The sequence below is a fragment of the Ambystoma mexicanum genome, chromosome 6q, assembly GCF_040938575.1.
Source record: "Ambystoma mexicanum isolate Mex_15411 chromosome 6q, UKY_AmexF1_1, whole genome shotgun sequence".
In the NCBI taxonomy this organism is placed as follows: domain Eukaryota; kingdom Metazoa; phylum Chordata; class Amphibia; order Caudata; family Ambystomatidae; genus Ambystoma; species Ambystoma mexicanum.
This window is the reverse complement of record NC_090937.1, coordinates 1050950150-1050977244: the sequence shown is the minus strand read 5'-3', so window position 1 is coordinate 1050977244 and position 27095 is coordinate 1050950150.

Here is a 27095-nt window from a genome sequence, read left to right as displayed (position 1 = left end):
GCCAAGGGGAAAGCCTAAAACACAAGTAACTCCAAGTCTGTTTTCAGAGGGAAATCTCAGCCATTCTCCCGACCGGCACAACGTACAGATATGGGCCTCGGGTGTCCAAGCCACCAAGAAAAACAGGAAACCTCATGTATTTCCGAAAAGAGACACCGGTGGGAATCCGCAGAGGTATGATTTGGGCACATCGCCCCAGAATTTATTACCCAGAAAGCCCCGCAAAGTACGAAATGTTGGAAAAAAACGCTTTTTCCGCACATTTTGCTCGACGCACCCATCGAAACACGCCCCCAACAACACATGGCCTACCATCACGCGTTCCCACAGGTGTCCCGATGAAAACAGTACCTCACATGTGTGGGTGCACCTACCTGGCCGCCAAGGGGAAAGCCTAAAACACAAGTAACCCCAAGTCTGTTTTCAGAGGGAAATCTCAGACATTCTGCCGACCGGCACAACGTACAGATATGGGCCTCGGGTGTCCAAGCAACCAAGGAAAACAGGGAACCCCATGCATTTACGAAAAGAGGACACCCGTGGGAATCCGCAGAGGTATGATTTGCGCACATCGCCCCAGAATTTATTACCCAGACAGCCCCGCAAAGTCAGAAATTTGGGGAAAAAAAACGCATTTTCCGCACATTTTGCTTGATGCACCCATCGAAACACGCCCCCAACAACACATGGCCTACCGTCACACGTTCCCACAGGTGTCCCGATGAAAACGGTACCTCACATGTGTGGGTGCACCTACCTAGCCGCCAAGGGGAAAGACTAAAACACAAGTAACCCCAAGTCTGTTTTCAGAGCGAAATCTCAGACATTCTGCCGACCGGCACAACATACAGATATGGGCCTCGGGTGTCCAAGCCACCGAGGAAAACGGGATACCCCATGCATTTTCGAAAAGAGGACACCCGTGGGAATCCGCAGAGGTATGGTTTGCGCACATCGCCCCAGAATTTTTTTCCCAGACACCCTCGCAAAGTCCGAAATTTGGGGACAAAAACGCATTTTCCGCACATTTCGCTTGACGCACCCATCGAAACACGCCCCCAACAACACATGGCCTACCGTCACGCGTTCCCACAGGTGTCCCGATGAAAACGGTACCTCACATGTGTGGGTGCACCTACCTGGCCGCCAAGGGGAAAGCCTAAAACACAAGTAATCCCAAGTCTGTTTTCAGAGGGAAATCTCAGACATTCTGCCGACCGGCACAACGTACAGATATGGGCCTCGGGTGTCCAAGCCACCGAGGAAAACAGGGACCCCCATGCATTTCCGAAAATAGGACACCCGTGGGAATCCGCAGAGGTATGATTTGCGCACATCGCTCCAGAATGTATTACCCAGACACCCCCGCAAAGTCCGAAATGTGGGGAAAAAAAACGCATTTTCCAGACATTTCGCTCGGCGCACCCATCGAAACACGCCCCCAACAACACATGGCCTACCGACCCACGTTCCCAAAGGTGTCCCGATGAAACGATACCTCACATGCGTGGGTGCACCTACCTAGCCGCCAAGGGGAAAGACTAAAACACAAGTAACCCCAAGTCTGTTTTCAGAGCGAAATCTCAGACATTCTGCCGACCGGCACAACATACAGATATGGGCCTCGGGTGTCCAAGCCACCGAGGAAAACGGGGAACCCCATGCATTTTCGAAAAGAGGACACCCGTGGGAATCCGCAGAGGTATGGTTTGCGCACATCGCCCCAGAATTTTTTACCCAGACACCCTCGCAAAGTCCGAAATTTGGGGACAAAAACGCATTTTCCGCACATTTCGCTTGACGCACCCATCGAAACACGCCCCCAACAACACATGGCCTACCGTCACGCGTTCCCACAGGTGTCCCGATGAAAACAGTACCTCACATGTGTGGGTGCACCTACCTGGCCGCCAAGGGGAAAGCCTAAAACACAAGTAATCCCAAGTCTGTTTTCAGAGGGAAATCTCAGACATTCTGCCGACCGGCACAACGTACAGATATGGGCCTCGGGTGTCCAAGCCACCGAGGAAAACAGGGACCCCCATGCATTTCCGAAAATAGGACACCCGTGGGAATCCGCAGAGGTATGATTTGCGCACATCGCTCCAGAATGTATTACCCAGACACCCCCGCAAAGTCCGAAATGTGGGGAAAAAAAACGCATTTTCCAGACATTTCGCTCGGCGCACCCATCGAAACACGCCCCCAACAACACATGGCCTACCGACCCACGTTCCCAAAGGTGTCCCGATGAAACGATACCTCACATGCGTGGGTGCACCTACCTGGCTGGCAAGGGGTAAGCCGAAAACGCAAGCAACCCCCAGTCTGTTTGCAGAGGGGAATCTCAGCCATTCTGCCGACCGGCACAACATACAGATATGGGCCTCGGGTGTCCAAGACACCAAGGAAAACAGGGAACCCCATGCATTTACGAAAAGAGGACACCCGTGGGAATCCGCAGAGGTATGATTTGCGCACATCGCCCCAGAATTTATTACCCAGCCAGCCCCGCAAAGTCCGAAATGTGGGGAAAAAAATGCTTTTTCCGCACATTTCGCTCGACGCACCCATCGAAACACGCCCCCAACAACACCTGGCCTACCGTCACGCGTTCCCACAGGTGTCCCGATGAAAACGGTACCTCACATGTGTGGGTGCACCTACCTGGCCGCCAAGGGGAAAGCCTAAAACACAAGTAATCCCAAGTCTGTTTTCAGAGGGAAATCTCAGACATTCTGCCGACCGGCACAACGTACAGATATGGGCCTCGGGTGTCCAAGCCACCGAGGAAAACATGGCCCCCCATGCATTTCCGAAAATAGGACACCCGTGGGAATCCGCAGAGGTATGATTTGCGCACATCGCCCCCGAATTTATTACCCATACACCCCCGCAAAGTCCGAAATGTGGGGAAAAAAAATGCATTTTCCAGACATTTCGCTCGGCGCACCCATCGAAACACGCCCCAAACAACACATGGCCTACCGACCCGCGTTCCCAAAGGTGTCCCGATGAAACGGTACCTTCCATGCGTGGGTGCACCTACCTGTCTGGCAAGGGGCAAGCCGAAAACGCAAGCAACCCCCAGTCTGTTTGCAGAGGGGAATCTCAGCCATTCTGCCGACCGGCAGAACATACAGATATGGGCCTCGGGTGTCCAAGACACCAAGGAAAACAGGGAACCCCATGCATTTACGAAAAGAGGACACCCGTGGGAATCCGCAGAGGTATGCTTTGCGCACATCGCCCCAGAATTTATTACCCAGACAGCCCCGCAAAGTCCGAAATGTGGGGAAAAAAACGCTTTTTCCGCACATTTCGCTCGACGCACCCATCGAAACACGCCCCCAACAACACCTGGCCTACCGTCACGCGTTCCCACAGGTGTCACGATGAAAACGGTACCTCACATGTGTGGGTGCACCTACCTGGCCGCCAAGGGGAAAGCCTAAAACACAAGTAACCCCAAGTCTGTTTTCAGAGGGAAATCTCAGACATTCTGCCGACCGGCGCAACGTACAGATATGGGCCTCGGGTGTCCAAGCCACGAAGGAAAAGGGGAACCCCATGCATTTTCGAAAAGAGGACACCCGTGGGAATCCGCAGAGGTATGATTTGCGCACATCGCCCCAGAATTTTTTACACAGACACCCCCGCAAAGTCCGAAATTTGGGGAATAAAACGCATTTTCCGCACATTTTGCTTGACGCACCCATCGAAACATGCCCCCAACAACACATGGCCTACCGTCACGCGTTCCCACAGGTGTCTCGATGAAAACGGTACCTCACATGTGTGGGTGCACCTACCTGGCCGCCAAGGGGAAAGCCTAAAACACAAGTAATCCCAAGTCTGTTTTCAGAGGGAAATCTCAGACATTCTGCCGACCGGCACAACGTACAGATATGGGCCTCGGGTGTCCAAGCCACCGAGGAAAACAGGGACCCCCATGCATTTCCGAAAATAGGACACCCGTGGGAATCCGCAGAGGTATGATTTGCGCACATCGCCCCAGAATTTATTACCCAGACACCCCCACAAAGTCCGAAATGTGGGGAAAAAAAATGCATTTTCCAGACATTTCGCTTGACGCACCCATCGAAACACGCCCCCAACAACACATGACCTACCGTCACGCGTTCCCACAGGTGTCCTGATGAAAACGGTACCTCACATGTGTGGGTGCACCTACCTGGCCGCCAAGGGGAAAGCCTAAAACACAAGTAACCCCAAGTCTGTTTTCAGAGGGAAATCTCAGACATTCTGCCGACCAGCACAACGTACAGATATGGGCCTCGGGTGTCCAAGCCACCGAGGAAAACAGGGACCCCCATGCATTTCCGAAAAGTGGACACCCGTGGGAATCCGCAGAGGTATGATTTGCGCACATCGCCCCAGAATTTTTTACCCAGACACCCCCTCAAAGTCCAAAATTTGGGTAAAAAAATGCATTTTCCGCACATTTCGCTTGACGCACCCATCGAAACACGCCCACAACAACACATGGCCTACTGTCACGCGTTCCCACAGGTGTCCCGATGAAAACGGTACCTCACATGTGTGGGTGCACCTACCTGGCCGCCAAGGGGAAAGCCTAAAACACAAGTAACCCCAAGTCTGTTTTCAGAGGGAAATCTCAGACATTCTGCCGACCGGCACAACGTACAGATATGGGCCTCGGGTGTCCAAGCCACCGAGGAAAACAGGGACCCCCATGCATTTACAAAAATAGGACACCCGTGGGAATCCGCAGAGGTATGATTTGCGCACATCGCCCCAGAATTTTTTACCCAGACACCCCCGCAAAGTCCGAAATGTGGGGAAAAAACGCATTTTCCAGACATTTCGCTCGGCGCACCCATCGAGACACGCCCCCAACAACACATGGCCTACCGTCCAGCGTTCCCAAAGGTGTCCCGATGAAACGGTACCTCACATGTGTAGGTGCACCTACCTGGCTGGCAAGGGGCAAGCCGAAAACGCAAGCAACCCCCAGTCTGGTTGCAGAGGGGAATCTCCGCCATTCTGTCGACCGGCACAACATACAGATATGGGCCTCGGGTGTCCAAGCCACCGAGGAAAACAGGGACCCCCATGCATTTCCGAAAATAGGACACCCGTGGGAATCCGCAGAGGTATGATTTGCGCACATCGCCCCAGAATTTATTACCCAGAAAGCCCCGCAAAGTCGGAAATGTGGGGAAAAAAATGCTTTTTCCGCACATTTCGCTCGACGCACCCATCGAAACACGCCCCCAACAACACATGGCCTACCGTCACGTGTTTCCACAGGTGTCCCGATGAAAACGGTACCTCACATGTGTGGGTGCACCTACCTGGCCGCCAAGGGGAAAGCCTAAAACACCAGTAACCCCAAGTCTGTTTTCAGAGGGAAGTCTCAGACATTCTGCCGACCGGCGCAACGTACAGATATGGGCCTCGGGTGTCCAAGCCACCAAGGAAAAGGGGAACCCCATGCATTTTCGAAAAGAGGACACCCGTGGGAATCCGCAGAGGTATGATTTGCGCACATCGCCCCAGAATTTTTTACCCAGACACCCCCGCAAAGTCCGAAATTTGGGGAAAAAAACGCATTTTCCGCACATTTCGCTTGACGCACCCATCGAAACACGCCCCCAACAACACATGGCCTACCGTCACGCGTTCCCACAGGTGTCCCTATGAAAACGGTACCTCACATGTGTGGGTGCACCTACCTGGCCGCCAAGGGGAAAGCATAAAACACAAGTAACCCCAAGTCTGTTTTCAGAGGGAAATCTCAGACATTCTGCCAACGGGCACAACGTGCAGATATGGGCCTCGGGTGTCCAAGCCACCGAGGAAAACAGGGAAGCCCATGCATTTCCGAAAAGAGGACACCCGTGGGAATCCGCAGAGGTATGATTTGCCCACATCGCCCCAGAATTTATTACCCAGAAACCCCCGCAAAGTCTGAAATGTGGGGAAAAAAACGCTTTTTCCGCACATTTCGCTCGACGCACCCATCGAAACACGCCCCCAACAACACATGGCCTACCGTCACGCGTTCCCACAGGTGTCCCGATGAAAATGGTACCTCAGATGTGTGGGTGCACCTACCTGTCCGCTAAGGGGAAAGCCTAAAACACAAGTAACTCCAAGTCTGTTTTCAGAGGGAAATCTCAGACATTCTGCCGACCGGCACAACGTACAGATATGGGCCTTGGGTGTCCAAGCCACCGAGGAAAACAGGGAACCCCATGCATTTCCGAATAGAGGACACCCGTGGGAATCCGCAGAGGTATGATTTGCGCACATCGCCCCAGAATTTATTACCCGGACACCCCAGCAAAGTCCGAAATGTGGGGAAAAAAACGCATTTTCCAGACATTTCGCTCGGCGCACCCATCAAAACACGCCCCCAACAACACATGGCCTACCGTCACGCGTTCCCACAGGTGTCCCGATGAAAACGGTACCTCACATGTGTGGGTGCACCTACCTGGCCGCCAAGGGGAAAGCCTAAAACACAAGTAACCCCAAGTCTGTTTTCAGAGGGAAATCTCAGACATTCTGCCGACCGGCGCAATGTACAGATATGGGCCTCGAGTGTCCAAGCCACCAAGGAAAAGGGGAACCCCATGCATTTTCGAAAAGAGGACACCCGTGGGAATCCGCAGAGGTATGATTTGCGCACATTGCCCCAGAATTTTTTACCCAGACACCCGCGTAAAGTCCGAAATTTGGAGAAAAAAACGCATTTTCCGCACATTTCGCTTGATGCACCCATCGAAACACGCCCCCAACAACACATGGCCTACCGTCACGCGTTCCCACAGGTGTCCCAATGAAAACGTTACCTCACATGTGTGGGTGCACCTACCTGGCCGCCAAGGGGAAAGCCTAAAACACAAGTAACCTCAAGTCTGTTTTCAGAGGGAAGTCTCAGACATTCTGCCGACCGGCACAACGTACAGATATGGGCCTCGGGTGTCCAAGCCACCGAGGAAAACAGGGAACCCCATGCATTTCCGAAAAGAGGACACCCGTGGGAATCCGCAGAGGTATGATTTGCGCACACCGCCCCAGAATTTATTACCCAGACAGCCCCGCAAAGTCCGAAATGTGGGGAAAAAAACGCTTTTTCCGCACATTTCGCTTGACGCACCCATCGAAACATGCCCCCAACAACACATGGCCTACCGTCACGCGTTCCCACAGGTGTCCCGATGAAAACGGTACCTCACATGTGTGGGTGCACCTACCTGGCCGCCAAGGGGAAAGCCTAAAACACAAGTAACTCCAAGTCTGTTTTCAGAGGGAAATCTCAGACATTCTGCCGACCGGCACAACGTACAGATATGGGCCTCGGGTGTCCAAGCCACCGAGGACAACAGGGAACCCCATGCATTTCCGAAAAGAGGACACCCGTGGGAATCCGCAGAGTTATGATTTGCGCACATCGCCCCAGAATTTATTACCCGGACACCCGAGCAAAGTCCGAAATGTGGGGAAAAAAACGCATTTTCCAGACATTTCGCTCGGCGCACCCATCAAAAAACGCCCCCAACAACACATGGCCTACCGTCATGCGTTCCCACAGGTGTCCCAATGAAAACGGTACCTCACATGTGTGGGTGCACCTACCTGGCCGCCAAGGGGAAAGCCTAAAACACAAGTAACCCCAAGTCTGTTTTCAGAGGGAAATCTCAGACATTCTGCCGACCGGCGCAACGTACAGATATGGGCCTCGGGTGTCCAAGCCACCAAGGAAAAGGGGAACCCCATGCATTTTCGAAAAGAGGACACCCGTGGGAATCCGCAGAGGTATAATTTGCGCACATTGCCCCAGAATTTTTTCCCCAGACACCCCCGCAAAGTCCGAAATTTGGGGAAAAAAACGCATTTTCCGCACATTTCGCTTGACGCACCCATCGAAACACGCCCCCAACAACACATGGCCTACCGTCACGCGTTCCCACAGGTGTCCCTATGAAAACGGTACCTCACATGTGTGGGTGCACCTACCTGGCCGCCAAGGGGAAAGCATAAAACACAAGTAACCCCAAGTCAGTTTTCAGAGGGAAATCTCAGACATTCTGCCGACCGGCACAACGTGCAGATATGGGCCTCGGGTGTCCAAGCCACCGAGGAAAACAGGGAAGCCCATGCATTTCCGAAAAGAGGACACCCGTGGGAATCCGCAGAGGTATGATTTGCCCACATCGCCCCAGAATTTATTACCCAGAAACCCCCGCAAAGTCTGAAATGTGGGGAAAAAAACGCTTTTTCCGCACATTTCGCTCGACGCACCCATCGAAACACGCCCCCAACAACACATGGCCTACCGTCACGCGTTCCCACAGGTGTCCCGATGAAAACGGTACCTCACATGTGTGGGTGCACCTACCTGTCCGCTAAGGGGAAAGCCTAAAACACAAGTAACTCCAAGTCTGTTTTCAGAGGGAAATCTCAGACATTCTGCCGACCGGCACAACGTACAAATATGGGCCTTGGGTGTCCAAGCCACCGAGGAAAACAGGGAACCCCATGCATTTCCGAATAGAGGACACCCGTGGGAATCCGCAGAGGTATGATTTGCGCACATCGCCCCAGAATTTATTACCCGGACACCCCAGCAAAGTCCGAAATGTGGGGAAAAAAACGCATTTTCCAGACATTTCGCTCGGCGCACCCATCAAAACACGCCCCCAACAACACATGGCCTACCGTCACGCGTTCCCACAGGTGTCCCGATGAAAACGGTACCTCACATGTGTGGGTGCACCTACCTGGCCGCCAAGGGGAAAGCCTAAAACACAAGTAACCCCAAGTCTGTTTTCAGAGGGAAATCTCAGACATTCTGCCGACCGGCGCAATGTACAGATATGGGCCTCGAGTGTCCAAGCCACCAAGGAAAAGGGGAACCCCATGCATTTTCGAAAAGAGGACACCCGTGGGAATCCGCAGAGGTATGATTTGCGCACATTGCCCCAGAATTTTTTACCCAGACACCCGCGTAAAGTCCGAAATTTGGAGAAAAAAACGCATTTTCCGCACATTTCGCTTGATGCACCCATCGAAACACGCCCCCAACAACACATGGCCTACCGTCACGCGTTCCCACAGGTGTCCCAATGAAAACGTTACCTCACATGTGTGGGTGCACCTACCTGGCCGCCAAGGGGAAAGCCTAAAACACAAGTAACCTCAAGTCTGTTTTCAGAGGGAAGTCTCAGACATTCTGCCGACCGGTACAACGTACAGATATGGGCCTCGGGTGTCCAAGCCACCGAGGAAAACAGGGAACCCCATGCATTTCCGAAAAGAGGACACCCGTGGGAATCCGCAGAGGTATGATTTGCGCACACCGCCCCAGAATTTATTACCCAGACAGCCCCGCAAAGTCCGAAATGTGGGGAAAAAAACGCTTTTTCCGCACATTTCGCTTGACGCACCCATCGAAACATGCCCCCAACAACACATGGCCTACCGTCACGCGTTCCCACAGGTGTCCCGATGAAAACGGTACCTCACATGTGTGGGTGCACCTACCTGGCCGCCAAGGGGAAAGCCTAAAACACAAGTAACCCCAAGTCTGTTTTCAGAGGGAAATCTCAGACATTCTGCCGACCGGCACAACGTACAGATATGGGCCTCGGGTGTCCAAGCCACCAAGGAAAACAGGGAACCCCATGCATTTCCAAAAAGAGGACACCCGTGGGAATCCGCAGAGGTATGATTTGCGCACATCGCCCCAGAATTTATTACCCAGACAGCCCCGCAAAGTCCGAAATTTGGGGAAACAAAAGCATTTTCCGCACATTTTGCTTGATGCACCCATCGAAACACGCCCCCAACAACACATGGCCTACCGTCACACATTCCCACAGGTGTCCCGATGAAAACGGTACCTCACATGTGTGGGTGCACCTACCTAGCCGCCAAGGGCAAAGCCTAAAACACAAGTAACCCCAAGTCTGTTTTCAGAGCGAAATCTCAGACATTCTGCCGACCGGCACAACATACAGATATGGGCCTCGGGTGTCCAAGCCACCGAAGAAAACGGGGAACCCCATGCATTTTCGAAAAGAGGACACCCGTGGGAATCCGCAGAGGTATGATTTGCGCACATCGCTCCAGAATTTATTACCCAGACACCCCCGCAAAGTCCGAAATGTGGGGAAAAAAAACGCATTTTCCAGACCTTTCGCTCGGCGTACCCATCGAAACATGCCCCCAACAACACATGGCCTACCGACCCGCGTTCCCAAAGGTGTCCTGATGAAACGGTACCTCACATGCGTGGGTGCACCTACCTGGCCGGCAAGGGGCAAGCCGAAAACGCAAGCAACCCCCAGTCTGTTTGCAGAGGGGAATCTCAGCCATTCTGCCGACCGGCACAACATACAGATATGGGCCTCGGGTGTCCAAGACACCAAGGAAAACAGGGAACCCCATGCATTTATGAAAAGAGGACACCCGTGGGAATCCGCAGAGGTATGATTTGCGCACATCGCCCCAGAATTTATTACCCAGCCAGCCCCGCAAAGTCCGAAATGTGGGGAAAAAAACACTTTTTCCGCACATTTTGCCCGAGGCACCCATCGAAACACGCCCCCAACAACACCTGGCCTACCGTCATGCGTTCCCACAGGTGTCACGATGAAGACGGTACCTCACATGCGTGGATGCACCTACCTGGCCGCCAAGGGGAAAGCCTAAAACACAAGTAACTCCAAGTCTGTTTTCAGAGGGAAATCTCAGCCATTCTCCCGACCGGCACAACGTACAGATATGGGCCTCGGGTGTCCAAGCCACCAAGAAAAACAGGGAACCTCATGTATTTCCGAAAAGAGACACCGGTGGGAATCCGCAGAGGTATGATTTGGGCACATCGCCCCAGAATTTATTACCCAGAAAGCCCCGCAAAGTACGAAATGTTGGAAAAAAACGCTTTTTCCGCACATTTTGCTCGACGCACCCATCGAAACACGCCCCCAACAACACATGGCCTACCATCACGCGTTCCCACAGGTGTCCCGATGAAAACAGTACCTCACATGTGTGGGTGCACCTACCTGGCCGCCAAGGGGAAAGCCTAAAACACAAGTAACCCCAAGTCTGTTTTCAGAGGGAAATCTCAGACATTCTGCCGACCGGCACAACGTACAGATATGGGCCTCGGGTGTCCAAGCAACCAAGGAAAACAGGGAACCCCATGCATTTACGAAAAGAGGACACCCGTGGGAATCCGCAGAGGTATGATTTGCGCACATCGCCCCAGAATTTATTACCCAGACAGCCCCGCAAAGTCAGAAATTTGGGGAAAAAAAACGCATTTTCCGCACATTTTGCTTGATGCACCCATCGAAACACGCCCCCAACAACACATGGCCTACCGTCACACGTTCCCACAGGTGTCCCGATGAAAACGGTACCTCACATGTGTGGGTGCACCTACCTAGCCGCCAAGGGGAAAGACTAAAACACAAGTAACCCCAAGTCTGTTTTCAGAGCGAAATCTCAGACATTCTGCCGACCGGCACAACATACAGATATGGGCCTCGGGTGTCCAAGCCACCGAGGAAAACGGGATACCCCATGCATTTTCGAAAAGAGGACACCCGTGGGAATCCGCAGAGGTATGGTTTGCGCACATCGCCCCAGAATTTTTTTCCCAGACACCCTCGCAAAGTCCGAAATTTGGGGACAAAAACGCATTTTCCGCACATTTCGCTTGACGCACCCATCGAAACACGCCCCCAACAACACATGGCCTACCGTCACGCGTTCCCACAGGTGTCCCGATGAAAACGGTACCTCACATGTGTGGGTGCACCTACCTGGCCGCCAAGGGGAAAGCCTAAAACACAAGTAATCCCAAGTCTGTTTTCAGAGGGAAATCTCAGACATTCTGCCGACCGGCACAACGTACAGATATGGGCCTCGGGTGTCCAAGCCACCGAGGAAAACAGGGACCCCCATGCATTTCCGAAAATAGGACACCCGTGGGAATCCGCAGAGGTATGATTTGCGCACATCGCTCCAGAATGTATTACCCAGACACCCCCGCAAAGTCCGAAATGTGGGGAAAAAAAACGCATTTTCCAGACATTTCGCTCGGCGCACCCATCGAAACACGCCCCCAACAACACATGGCCTACCGACCCACGTTCCCAAAGGTGTCCCGATGAAACGATACCTCACATGCGTGGGTGCACCTACCTAGCCGCCAAGGGGAAAGACTAAAACACAAGTAACCCCAAGTCTGTTTTCAGAGCGAAATCTCAGACATTCTGCCGACCGGCACAACATACAGATATGGGCCTCGGGTGTCCAAGCCACCAAGGAAAACGGGGAACCCCATGCATTTTCGAAAAGAGGACACCCGTGGGAATCCGCAGAGGTATGGTTTGCGCACATCGCCCCAGAATTTTTTACCCAGACACCCTCGCAAAGTCCGAAATTTGGGGACAAAAACGCATTTTCCGCACATTTCGCTTGACGCACCCATCGAAACACGCCCCCAACAACACATGGCCTACCGTCACGCGTTCCCACAGGTGTCCCGATGAAAACAGTACCTCACATGTGTGGGTGCACCTACCTGGCCGCCAAGGGGAAAGCCTAAAACACAAGTAATCCCAAGTCTGTTTTCAGAGGGAAATCTCAGACATTCTGCCGACCGGCACAACGTACAGATATGGGCCTCGGGTGTCCAAGCCACCGAGGAAAACATGGCCCCCCATGCATTTCCGAAAATAGGACACCCGTGGGAATCCGCAGAGGTATGATTTGCGCACATCGCCCCCGAATTTATTACCCATACACCCCCGCAAAGTCCGAAATGTGGGGAAAAAAAATGCATTTTCCAGACATTTCGCTCGGCGCACCCATCGAAACACGCCCCAAACAACACATGGCCTACCGACCCGCGTTCCCAAAGGTGTCCCGATGAAACGGTACCTCACATGCGTGGGTGCACCTACCTGTCTGGCAAGGGGCAAGCCGAAAACGCAAGCAACCCCCAGTCTGTTTGCAGAGGGGAATCTCAGCCATTCTGCCGACCGGCAGAACATACAGATATGGGCCTCGGGTGTCCAAGACACCAAGGAAAACAGGGAACCCCATGCATTTACGAAAAGAGGACACCCGTGGGAATCCGCAGAGGTATGCTTTGCGCACATCGCCCCAGAATTTATTACCCAGACAGCCCCGCAAAGTCCGAAATGTGGGGAAAAAAACGCTTTTTCCGCACATTTCGCTCGACGCACCCATCGAAACACGCCCCCAACAACACCTGGCCTACCGTCACGCGTTCCCACAGGTGTCACGATGAAAACGGTACCTCACATGTGTGGGTGCACCTACCTGGCCGCCAAGGGGAAAGCCTAAAACACAAGTAACCCCAAGTCTGTTTTCAGAGGGAAATCTCAGACATTCTGCCGACCGGCGCAACGTACAGATATGGGCCTCGGGTGTCCAAGCCACGAAGGAAAAGGGGAACCCCATGCATTTTCGAAAAGAGGACACCCGTGGGAATCCGCAGAGGTATGATTTGCGCACATCGCCCCAGAATTTTTTACACAGACACCCCCGCAAAGTCCGAAATTTGGGGAATAAAACGCATTTTCCGCACATTTTGCTTGACGCACCCATCGAAACATGCCCCCAACAACACATGGCCTACCGTCACGCGTTCCCACAGGTGTCTCGATGAAAACGGTACCTCACATGTGTGGGTGCACCTACCTGGCCGCCAAGGGGAAAGCCTAAAACACAAGTAATCCCAAGTCTGTTTTCAGAGGGAAATCTCAGACATTCTGCCGACCGGCACAACGTACAGATATGGGCCTCGGGTGTCCAAGCCACCGAGGAAAACAGGGACCCCCATGCATTTCCGAAAATAGGACACCCGTGGGAATCCGCAGAGGTATGATTTGCGCACATCGCCCCAGAATTTATTACCCAGACACCCCCACAAAGTCCGAAATGTGGGGAAAAAAAATGCATTTTCCAGACATTTCGCTTGACGCACCCATCGAAACACGCCCCCAACAACACATGACCTACCGTCACGCGTTCCCACAGGTGTCCTGATGAAAACGGTACCTCACATGTGTGGGTGCACCTACCTGGCCGCCAAGGGGAAAGCCTAAAACACAAGTAACCCCAAGTCTGTTTTCAGAGGGAAATCTCAGACATTCTGCCGACCAGCACAACGTACAGATATGGGCCTCGGGTGTCCAAGCCACCGAGGAAAACAGGGACCCCCATGCATTTCCGAAAAGTGGACACCCGTGGGAATCCGCAGAGGTATGATTTGCGCACATCGCCCCAGAATTTTTTACCCAGACACCCCCTCAAAGTCCAAAATTTGGGTAAAAAAATGCATTTTCCGCACATTTCGCTTGACGCACCCATCGAAACACGCCCACAACAACACATGGCCTACTGTCACGCGTTCCCACAGGTGTCCCGATGAAAACGGTACCTCACATGTGTGGGTGCACCTACCTGGCCGCCAAGGGGAAAGCCTAAAACACAAGTAACCCCAAGTCTGTTTTCAGAGGGAAATCTCAGACATTCTGCCGACCGGCACAACGTACAGATATGGGCCTCGGGTGTCCAAGCCACCGAGGAAAACAGGGACCCCCATGCATTTACAAAAATAGGACACCCGTGGGAATCCGCAGAGGTATGATTTGCGCACATCGCCCCAGAATTTTTTACCCAGACACCCCCGCAAAGTCCGAAATGTGGGGAAAAAAACGCATTTTCCAGACATTTCGCTCGGCGCACCCATCGAGACACGCCCCCAACAACACATGGCCTACCGTCCAGCGTTCCCAAAGGTGTCCCGATGAAACGGTACCTCACATGTGTAGGTGCACCTACCTGGCTGGCAAGGGGCAAGCCGAAAACGCAAGCAACCCCCAGTCTGGTTGCAGAGGGGAATCTCCGCCATTCTGTCGACCGGCACAACATACAGATATGGGCCTCGGGTGTCCAAGCCACCGAGGAAAACAGGGACCCCCATGCATTTCCGAAAATAGGACACCCGTGGGAATCCGCAGAGGTATGATTTGCGCACATCGCCCCAGAATTTATTACCCAGAAAGCCCCGCAAAGTCGGAAATGTGGGGAAAAAAATGCTTTTTCCGCACATTTCGCTCGACGCACCCATCGAAACACGCCCCCAACAACACATGGCCTACCGTCACGTGTTTCCACAGGTGTCCCGATGAAAACGGTACCTCACATGTGTGGGTGCACCTACCTGGCCGCCAAGGGGAAAGCCTAAAACACCAGTAACCCCAAGTCTGTTTTCAGAGGGAAATCTCAGACATTCTGCCGACCGGCGCAACGTACAGATATGGGCCTCGGGTGTCCAAGCCACCAAGGAAAAGGGGAACCCCATGCATTTTCGAAAAGAGGACACCCGTGGGAATCCGCAGAGGTATGATTTGCGCACATCGCCCCAGAATTTTTTACCCAGACACCCCCGCAAAGTCCGAAATTTGGGGAAAAAAACGCATTTTCCGCACATTTCGCTTGACGCACCCATCGAAACACGCCCCCAACAACACATGGCCTACCGTCACGCGTTCCCACAGGTGTCCCTATGAAAACGGTACCTCACATGTGTGGGTGCACCTACCTGGCCGCCAAGGGGAAAGCATAAAACACAAGTAACCCCAAGTCTGTTTTCAGAGGGAAATCTCAGACATTCTGCCAACGGGCACAACGTGCAGATATGGGCCTCGGGTGTCCAAGCCACCGAGGAAAACAGGGAAGCCCATGCATTTCCGAAAAGAGGACACCCGTGGGAATCCGCAGAGGTATGATTTGCCCACATCGCCCCAGAATTTATTACCCAGAAACCCCCGCAAAGTCTGAAATGTGGGGAAAAAAACGCTTTTTCCGCACATTTCGCTCGACGCACCCATCGAAACACGCCCCCAACAACACATGGCCTACCGTCACGCGTTCCCACAGGTGTCCCGATGAAAATGGTACCTCAGATGTGTGGGTGCACCTACCTGTCCGCTAAGGGGAAAGCCTAAAACACAAGTAACTCCAAGTCTGTTTTCAGAGGGAAATCTCAGACATTCTGCCGACCGGCACAACGTACAGATATGGGCCTTGGGTGTCCAAGCCACCGAGGAAAACAGGGAACCCCATGCATTTCCGAATAGAGGACACCCGTGGGAATCCGCAGAGGTATGATTTGCGCACATCGCCCCAGAATTTATTACCCGGACACCCCAGCAAAGTCCGAAATGTGGGGAAAAAAACGCATTTTCCAGACATTTCGCTCGGCGCACCCATCAAAACACGCCCCCAACAACACATGGCCTACCGTCACGCGTTCCCACAGGTGTCCCGATGAAAACGGTACCTCACATGTGTGGGTGCACCTACCTGGCCGCCAAGGGGAAAGCCTAAAACACAAGTAACCCCAAGTCTGTTTTCAGAGGGAAATCTCAGACATTCTGCCGACCGGCGCAATGTACAGATATGGGCCTCGAGTGTCCAAGCCACCAAGGAAAAGGGGAACCCCATGCATTTTCGAAAAGAGGACACCCGTGGGAATCCGCAGAGGTATGATTTGCGCACATTGCCCCAGAATTTTTTACCCAGACACCCGCGTAAAGTCCGAAATTTGGAGAAAAAAACGCATTTTCCGCACATTTCGCTTGATGCACCCATCGAAACACGCCCCCAACAACACATGGCCTACCGTCACGCGTTCCCACAGGTGTCCCAATGAAAACGTTACCTCACATGTGTGGGTGCACCTACCTGGCCGCCAAGGGGAAAGCCTAAAACACAAGTAACCTCAAGTCTGTTTTCAGAGGGAAGTCTCAGACATTCTGCCGACCGGCACAACGTACAGATATGGGCCTCGGGTGTCCAAGCCACCGAGGAAAACAGGGAACCCCATGCATTTCCGAAAAGAGGACACCCGTGGGAATCCGCAGAGGTATGATTTGCGCACACCGCCCCAGAATTTATTACCCAGACAGCCCCGCAAAGTCCGAAATGTGGGGAAAAAAACGCTTTTTCCGCACATTTCGCTTGACGCACCCATCGAAACATGCCCCCAACAACACATGGCCTACCGTCACGCGTTCCCACAGGTGTCCCGATGAAAACGGTACCTCACATGTGTGGGTGCACCTACCTGGCCGCCAAGGGGAAAGCCTAAAACACAAGTAACTCCAAGTCTGTTTTCAGAGGGAAATCTCAGACATTCTGCCGACCGGCACAACGTACAGATATGGGCCTCGGGTGTCCAAGCCACCGAGGACAACAGGGAACCCCATGCATTTCCGAAAAGAGGACACCCGTGGGAATCCGCAGAGTTATGATTTGCGCACATCGCCCCAGAATTTATTACCCGGACACCCGAGCAAAGTCCGAAATGTGGGGAAAAAAATGCATTTTCCAGACATTTCGCTCGGCGCACCCATCAAAAAACGCCCCCAACAACACATGGCCTACCGTCATGCGTTCCCACAGGTGTCCCAATGAAAACGGTACCTCACATGTGTGGGTGCACCTACCTGGCCGCCAAGGGGAAAGCCTAAAACACAAGTAACCCCAAGTCTGTTTTCAGAGGGAAATCTCAGACATTCTGCCGACCGGCGCAACGTACAGATATGGGCCTCGGGTGTCCAAGCCACCAAGGAAAAGGGGAACCCCATGCATTTTCGAAAAGAGGACACCCGTGGGAATCCGCAGAGGTATAATTTGCGCACATTGCCCCAGAATTTTTTCCCCAGACACCCCCGCAAAGTCCGAAATTTGGGGAAAAAAACGCATTTTCCGCACATTTCGCTTGACGCACCCATCGAAACACGCCCCCAACAACACATGGCCTACCGTCACGCGTTCCCACAGGTGTCCCTATGAAAACGGTACCTCACATGTGTGGGTGCACCTACCTGGCCGCCAAGGGGAAAGCATAAAACACAAGTAACCCCAAGTCAGTTTTCAGAGGGAAATCTCAGACATTCTGCCGACCGGCACAACGTGCAGATATGGGCCTCGGGTGTCCAAGCCACCGAGGAAAACAGGGAAGCCCATGCATTTCCGAAAAGAGGACACCCGTGGGAATCCGCAGAGGTATGATTTGCCCACATCGCCCCAGAATTTATTACCCAGAAACCCCCGCAAAGTCTGAAATGTGGGGAAAAAAACGCTTTTTCCGCACATTTCGCTCGACGCACCCATCGAAACACGCCCCCAACAACACATGGCCTACCGTCACGCGTTCCCACAGGTGTCCCGATGAAAACGGTACCTCACATGTGTGGGTGCACCTACCTGTCCGCTAAGGGGAAAGCCTAAAACACAAGTAACTCCAAGTCTGTTTTCAGAGGGAAATCTCAGACATTCTGCCGACCGGCACAACGTACAAATATGGGCCTTGGGTGTCCAAGCCACCGAGGAAAACAGGGAACCCCATGCATTTCCGAATAGAGGACACCCGTGGGAATCCGCAGAGGTATGATTTGCGCACATCGCCCCAGAATTTATTACCCGGACACCCCAGCAAAGTCCGAAATGTGGGGAAAAAAACGCATTTTCCAGACATTTCGCTCGGCGCACCCATCAAAACACGCCCCCAACAACACATGGCCTACCGTCACGCGTTCCCACAGGTGTCCCGATGAAAACGGTACCTCACATGTGTGGGTGCACCTACCTGGCCGCCAAGGGGAAAGCCTAAAACACAAGTAACCCCAAGTCTGTTTTCAGAGGGAAATCTCAGACATTCTGCCGACCGGCGCAATGTACAGATATGGGCCTCGAGTGTCCAAGCCACCAAGGAAAAGGGGAACCCCATGCATTTTCGAAAAGAGGACACCCGTGGGAATCCGCAGAGGTATGATTTGCGCACATTGCCCCAGAATTTTTTACCCAGACACCCGCGTAAAGTCCGAAATTTGGAGAAAAAAACGCATTTTCCGCACATTTCGCTTGATGCACCCATCGAAACACGCCCCCAACAACACATGGCCTACCGTCACGCGTTCCCACAGGTGTCCCAATGAAAACGTTACCTCACATGTGTGGGTGCACCTACCTGGCCGCCAAGGGGAAAGCCTAAAACACAAGTAACCTCAAGTCTGTTTTCAGAGGGAAGTCTCAGACATTCTGCCGACCGGTACAACGTACAGATATGGGCCTCGGGTGTCCAAGCCACCGAGGAAAACAGGGAACCCCATGCATTTCCGAAAAGAGGACACCCGTGGGAATCCGCAGAGGTATGATTTGCGCACACCGCCCCAGAATTTATTACCCAGACAGCCCCGCAAAGTCCGAAATGTGGGGAAAAAAACGCTTTTTCCGCACATTTCGCTTGACGCACCCATCGAAACATGCCCCCAACAACACATGGCCTACCGTCACGCGTTCCCACAGGTGTCCCGATGAAAACGGTACCTCACATGTGTGGGTGCACCTACCTGGCCGCCAAGGGGAAAGCCTAAAACACAAGTAACCCCAAGTCTGTTTTCAGAGGGAAATCTCAGACATTCTGCCGACCGGCACAACGTACAGATATGGGCCTCGGGTGTCCAAGCCACCAAGGAAAACAGGGAACCCCATGCATTTCCAAAAAGAGGACACCCGTGGGAATCCGCAGAGGTATGATTTGCGCACATCGCCCCAGAATTTATTACCCAGACAGCCCCGCAAAGTCCGAAATTTGGGGAAACAAAAGCATTTTCCGCACATTTTGCTTGATGCACCCATCGAAACACGCCCCCAACAACACATGGCCTACCGTCACACATTCCCACAGGTGTCCCGATGAAAACGGTACCTCACATGTGTGGGTGCACCTACCTAGCCGCCAAGGGCAAAGCCTAAAACACAAGTAACCCCAAGTCTGTTTTCAGAGCGAAATCTCAGACATTCTGCCGACCGGCACAACATACAGATATGGGCCTCGGGTGTCCAAGCCACCGAAGAAAACGGGGAACCCCATGCATTTTCGAAAAGAGGACACCCGTGGGAATCCGCAGAGGTATGATTTGCGCACATCGCTCCAGAATTTATTACCCAGACACCCCCGCAAAGTCCGAAATGTGGGGAAAAAAAACGCATTTTCCAGACCTTTCGCTCGGCGTACCCATCGAAACATGCCCCCAACAACACATGGCCTACCGACCCGCGTTCCCAAAGGTGTCCTGATGAAACGGTACCTCACATGCGTGGGTGCACCTACCTGGCCGGCAAGGGGCAAGCCGAAAACGCAAGCAACCCCCAGTCTGTTTGCAGAGGGGAATCTCAGCCATTCTGCCGACCGGCACAACATACAGATATGGGCCTCGGGTGTCCAAGACACCAAGGAAAACAGGGAACCCCATGCATTTATGAAAAGAGGACACCCGTGGGAATCCGCAGAGGTATGATTTGCGCACATCGCCCCAGAATTTATTACCCAGCCAGCCCCGCAAAGTCCGAAATGTGGGGAAAAAAACACTTTTTCCGCACATTTTGCCCGAGGCACCCATCGAAACACGCCCCCAACAACACCTGGCCTACCGTCATGCGTTCCCACAGGTGTCACGATGAAGACGGTACCTCACATGCGTGGATGCACCTACCTGGCCGCCAAGGGGAAAGCCTAAAACACAAGTAACTCCAAGTCTGTTTTCAGAGGGAAATCTCAGCCATTCTCCCGACCGGCACAACGTACAGATATGGGCCTCGGGTGTCCAAGCCACCAAGAAAAACAGGGAACCTCATGTATTTCCGAAAAGAGACACCGGTGGGAATCCGCAGAGGTATGATTTGGGCACATCGCCCCAGAATTTATTACCCAGAAAGCCCCGCAAAGTACGAAATGTTGGAAAAAAACGCTTTTTCCGCACATTTTGCTCGACGCACCCATCGAAACACGCCCCCAACAACACATGGCCTACCATCACGCGTTCCCACAGGTGTCCCGATGAAAACAGTACCTCACATGTGTGGGTGCACCTACCTGGCCGCCAAGGGGAAAGCCTAAAACACAAGTAACCCCAAGTCTGTTTTCAGAGGGAAATCTCAGACATTCTGCCGACCGGCACAACGTACAGATATGGGCCTCGGGTGTCCAAGCAACCAAGGAAAACAGGGAACCCCATGCATTTACGAAAAGAGGACACCCGTGGGAATCCGCAGAGGTATGATTTGCGCACATCGCCCCAGAATTTATTACCCAGACAGCCCCGCAAAGTCAGAAATTTGGGGAAAAAAAACGCATTTTCCGCACATTTTGCTTGATGCACCCATCGAAACACGCCCCCAACAACACATGGCCTACCGTCACACGTTCCCACAGGTGTCCCGATGAAAACGGTACCTCACATGTGTGGGTGCACCTACCTAGCCGCCAAGGGGAAAGACTAAAACACAAGTAACCCCAAGTCTGTTTTCAGAGCGAAATCTCAGACATTCTGCCGACCGGCACAACATACAGATATGGGCCTCGGGTGTCCAAGCCACCGAGGAAAACGGGATACCCCATGCATTTTCGAAAAGAGGACACCCGTGGGAATCCGCAGAGGTATGGTTTGCGCACATCGCCCCAGAATTTTTTTCCCAGACACCCTCGCAAAGTCCGAAATTTGGGGACAAAAACGCATTTTCCGCACATTTCGCTTGACGCACCCATCGAAACACGCCCCCAACAACACATGGCCTACCGTCACGCGTTCCCACAGGTGTCCCGATGAAAACGGTACCTCACATGTGTGGGTGCACCTACCTGGCCGCCAAGGGGAAAGCCTAAAACACAAGTAATCCCAAGTCTGTTTTCAGAGGGAAATCTCAGACATTCTGCCGACCGGCACAACGTACAGATATGGGCCTCGGGTGTCCAAGCCACCGAGGAAAACAGGGACCCCCATGCATTTCCGAAAATAGGACACCCGTGGGAATCCGCAGAGGTATGATTTGCGCACATCGCTCCAGAATGTATTACCCAGACACCCCCGCAAAGTCCGAAATGTGGGGAAAAAAAACGCATTTTCCAGACATTTCGCTCGGCGCACCCATCGAAACACGCCCCCAACAACACATGGCCTACCGACCCACGTTCCCAAAGGTGTCCCGATGAAACGATACCTCACATGCGTGGGTGCACCTACCTAGCCGCCAAGGGGAAAGACTAAAACACAAGTAACCCCAAGTCTGTTTTCAGAGCGAAATCTCAGACATTCTGCCGACCGGCACAACATACAGATATGGGCCTCGGGTGTCCAAGCCACCGAGGAAAACGGGGAACCCCATGCATTTTCGAAAAGAGGACACCCGTGGGAATCCGCAGAGGTATGGTTTGCGCACATCGCCCCAGAATTTTTTACCCAGACACCCTCGCAAAGTCCGAAATTTGGGGACAAAAACGCATTTTCCGCACATTTCGCTTGACGCACCCATCGAAACACGCCCCCAACAACACATGGCCTACCGTCACGCGTTCCCACAGGTGTCCCGATGAAAACAGTACCTCACATGTGTGGGTGCACCTACCTGGCCGCCAAGGGGAAAGCCTAAAACACAAGTAATCCCAAGTCTGTTTTCAGAGGGAAATCTCAGACATTCTGCCGACCGGCACAACGTACAGATATGGGCCTCGGGTGTCCAAGCCACCGAGGAAAACAGGGACCCCCATGCATTTCCGAAAATAGGACACCCGTGGGAATCCGCAGAGGTATGATTTGCGCACATCGCTCCAGAATGTATTACCCAGACACCCCCGCAAAGTCCGAAATGTGGGGAAAAAAAACGCATTTTCCAGACATTTCGCTCGGCGCACCCATCGAAACACGCCCCCAACAACACATGGCCTACCGACCCACGTTCCCAAAGGTGTCCCGATGAAACGATACCTCACATGCGTGGGTGCACCTACCTGGCTGGCAAGGGGTAAGCCGAAAACGCAAGCAACCCCCAGTCTGTTTGCAGAGGGGAATCTCAGCCATTCTGCCGACCGGCACAACATACAGATATGGGCCTCGGGTGTCCAAGACACCAAGGAAAACAGGGAACCCCATGCATTTACGAAAAGAGGACACCCGTGGGAATCCGCAGAGGTATGATTTGCGCACATCGCCCCAGAATTTATTACCCAGCCAGCCCCGCAAAGTCCGAAATGTGGGGAAAAAAATGCTTTTTCCGCACATTTCGCTCGACGCACCCATCGAAACACGCCCCCAACAACACCTGGCCTACCGTCACGCGTTCCCACAGGTGTCCCGATGAAAACGGTACCTCACATGTGTGGGTGCACCTACCTGGCCGCCAAGGGGAAAGCCTAAAACACAAGTAATCCCAAGTCTGTTTTCAGAGGGAAATCTCAGACATTCTGCCGACCGGCACAACGTACAGATATGGGCCTCGGGTGTCCAAGCCACCGAGGAAAACATGGCCCCCCATGCATTTCCGAAAATAGGACACCCGTGGGAATCCGCAGAGGTATGATTTGCGCACATCGCCCCCGAATTTATTACCCATACACCCCCGCAAAGTCCGAAATGTGGGGAAAAAAAATGCATTTTCCAGACATTTCGCTCGGCGCACCCATCGAAACACGCCCCAAACAACACATGGCCTACCGACCCGCGTTCCCAAAGGTGTCCCGATGAAACGGTACCTCACATGCGTGGGTGCACCTACCTGTCTGGCAAGGGGCAAGCCGAAAACGCAAGCAACCCCCAGTCTGTTTGCAGAGGGGAATCTCAGCCATTCTGCCGACCGGCAGAACATACAGATATGGGCCTCGGGTGTCCAAGACACCAAGGAAAACAGGGAACCCCATGCATTTACGAAAAGAGGACACCCGTGGGAATCCGCAGAGGTATGCTTTGCGCACATCGCCCCAGAATTTATTACCCAGACAGCCCCGCAAAGTCCGAAATGTGGGGAAAAAAACGCTTTTTCCGCACATTTCGCTCGACGCACCCATCGAAACACGCCCCCAACAACACCTGGCCTACCGTCACGCGTTCCCACAGGTGTCACGATGAAAACGGTACCTCACATGTGTGGGTGCACCTACCTGGCCGCCAAGGGGAAAGCCTAAAACACAAGTAACCCCAAGTCTGTTTTCAGAGGGAAATCTCAGACATTCTGCCGACCGGCGCAACGTACAGATATGGGCCTCGGGTGTCCAAGCCACGAAGGAAAAGGGGAACCCCATGCATTTTCGAAAAGAGGACACCCGTGGGAATCCGCAGAGGTATGATTTGCGCACATCGCCCCAGAATTTTTTACACAGACACCCCCGCAAAGTCCGAAATTTGGGGAATAAAACGCATTTTCCGCACATTTTGCTTGACGCACCCATCGAAACATGCCCCCAACAACACATGGCCTACCGTCACGCGTTCCCACAGGTGTCTCGATGAAAACGGTACCTCACATGTGTGGGTGCACCTACCTGGCCGCCAAGGGGAAAGCCTAAAACACAAGTAATCCCAAGTCTGTTTTCAGAGGGAAATCTCAGACATTCTGCCGACCGGCACAACGTACAGATATGGGCCTCGGGTGTCCAAGCCACCGAGGAAAACAGGGACCCCCATGCATTTCCGAAAATAGGACACCCGTGGGAATCCGCAGAGGTATGATTTGCGCACATCGCCCCAGAATTTATTACCCAGACACCCCCACAAAGTCCGAAATGTGGGGAAAAAAAATGCATTTTCCAGACATTTCGCTTGACGCACCCATCGAAACACGCCCCCAACAACACATGACCTACCGTCACGCGTTCCCACAGGTGTCCTGATGAAAACGGTACCTCACATGTGTGGGTGCACCTACCTGGCCGCCAAGGGGAAAGCCTAAAACACAAGTAACCCCAAGTCTGTTTTCAGAGGGAAATCTCAGACATTCTGCCGACCAGCACAACGTACAGATATGGGCCTCGGGTGTCCAAGCCACCGAGGAAAACAGGGACCCCCATGCATTTCCGAAAAGTGGACACCCGTGGGAATCCGCAGAGGTATGATTTGCGCACATCGCCCCAGAATTTTTTACCCAGACACCCCCTCAAAGTCCAAAATTTGGGTAAAAAAATGCATTTTCCGCACATTTCGCTTGACGCACCCATCGAAACACGCCCACAACAACACATGGCCTACTGTCACGCGTTCCCACAGGTGTCCCGATGAAAACGGTACCTCACATGTGTGGGTGCACCTACCTGGCCGCCAAGGGGAAAGCCTAAAACACAAGTAACCCCAAGTCTGTTTTCAGAGGGAAATCTCAGACATTCTGCCGACCGGCACAACGTACAGATATGGGCCTCGGGTGTCCAAGCCACCGAGGAAAACAGGGACCCCCATGCATTTACAAAAATAGGACACCCGTGGGAATCCGCAGAGGTATGATTTGCGCACATCGCCCCAGAATTTTTTACCCAGACACCCCCGCAAAGTCCGAAATGTGGGGAAAAAAACGCATTTTCCAGACATTTCGCTCGGCGCACCCATCGAGACACGCCCCCAACAACACATGGCCTACCGTCCAGCGTTCCCAAAGGTGTCCCGATGAAACGGTACCTCACATGTGTAGGTGCACCTACCTGGCTGGCAAGGGGCAAGCCGAAAACGCAAGCAACCCCCAGTCTGGTTGCAGAGGGGAATCTCCGCCATTCTGTCGACCGGCACAACATACAGATATGGGCCTCGGGTGTCCAAGCCACCGAGGAAAACAGGGACCCCCATGCATTTCCGAAAATAGGACACCCGTGGGAATCCGCAGAGGTATGATTTGCGCACATCGCCCCAGAATTTATTACCCAGAAAGCCCCGCAAAGTCGGAAATGTGGGGAAAAAAATGCTTTTTCCGCACATTTCGCTCGACGCACCCATCGAAACACGCCCCCAACAACACATGGCCTACCGTCACGTGTTTCCACAGGTGTCCCGATGAAAACGGTACCTCACATGTGTGGGTGCACCTACCTGGCCGCCAAGGGGAAAGCCTAAAACACCAGTAACCCCAAGTCTGTTTTCAGAGGGAAATCTCAGACATTCTGCCGACCGGCGCAACGTACAGATATGGGCCTCGGGTGTCCAAGCCACCAAGGAAAAGGGGAACCCCATGCATTTTCGAAAAGAGGACACCCGTGGGAATCCGCAGAGGTATGATTTGCGCACATCGCCCCAGAATTTTTTACCCAGACACCCCCGCAAAGTCCGAAATTTGGGGGAAAAAACGCATTTTCCGCACATTTCGCTTCACGCACCCATCGAAACACGCCCCCAACAACACATGGCCTACCGTCACGCGTTCCCACAGGTGTCCCTATGAAAACGGTACCTCACATGTGTGGGTGCACCTACCTGGCCGCCAAGGGGAAAGCCTAAAACACAAGTAACCCCAAGTCTGTTTTCAGAGAGAAATCTCAGACATTCTGCCGACCGGCACAACATACAGATATGGGCCTCGGGTGTCCAAGCCACCGAGGAAAACAGGGAACCCCATGCATTTCCGAAAAGAGGACACCCGTGGGAATGTGCAGAGGTATGATTTGCGCACATCGCCCCAGAATTTATTACCCAGACAGCCCCGCAAAGTCCGAAATGTGGGGAAAAAAATGCTTTTTCCGCACATTTCGCTTGACGCACCCATGGAAACACGCCCCCAACAACACATGGCCTACTGTCACGCGTTCCCACAGGTGTCCCGATGAAAACAGTACCTCACATGTGTGGATGCACCTACCTGGCCGCCAAGGGGAAAGCCTAAAACACAAGTAACCCCAAGTCTGTTTTCAGAGGGAAATCTCAGACATTCTGCCGACCGACACAACGTAAAGATATGGACCTCGGGTGTCCAAGCCACCAAGGAAAACAGGGAACCCCATGCATTTCCGAAAAGAGGACACCCGTGGGAATCCACAGAGGTATGATTTGCGCACATCGCCCCAGAATTTATTACCCAGACAGCCCCGCAAAGTCCGAAATTTGGGGAAAAAAAACGCATTTTCTGCACATTTTGCTTGATACACCCATCGAAACACGCCCCCAACAACACATGGCCTACCGTCACGCGTTCACACAGGTGTCCCGAGTAAAACGGTACCTCACATGTGTGGGTGC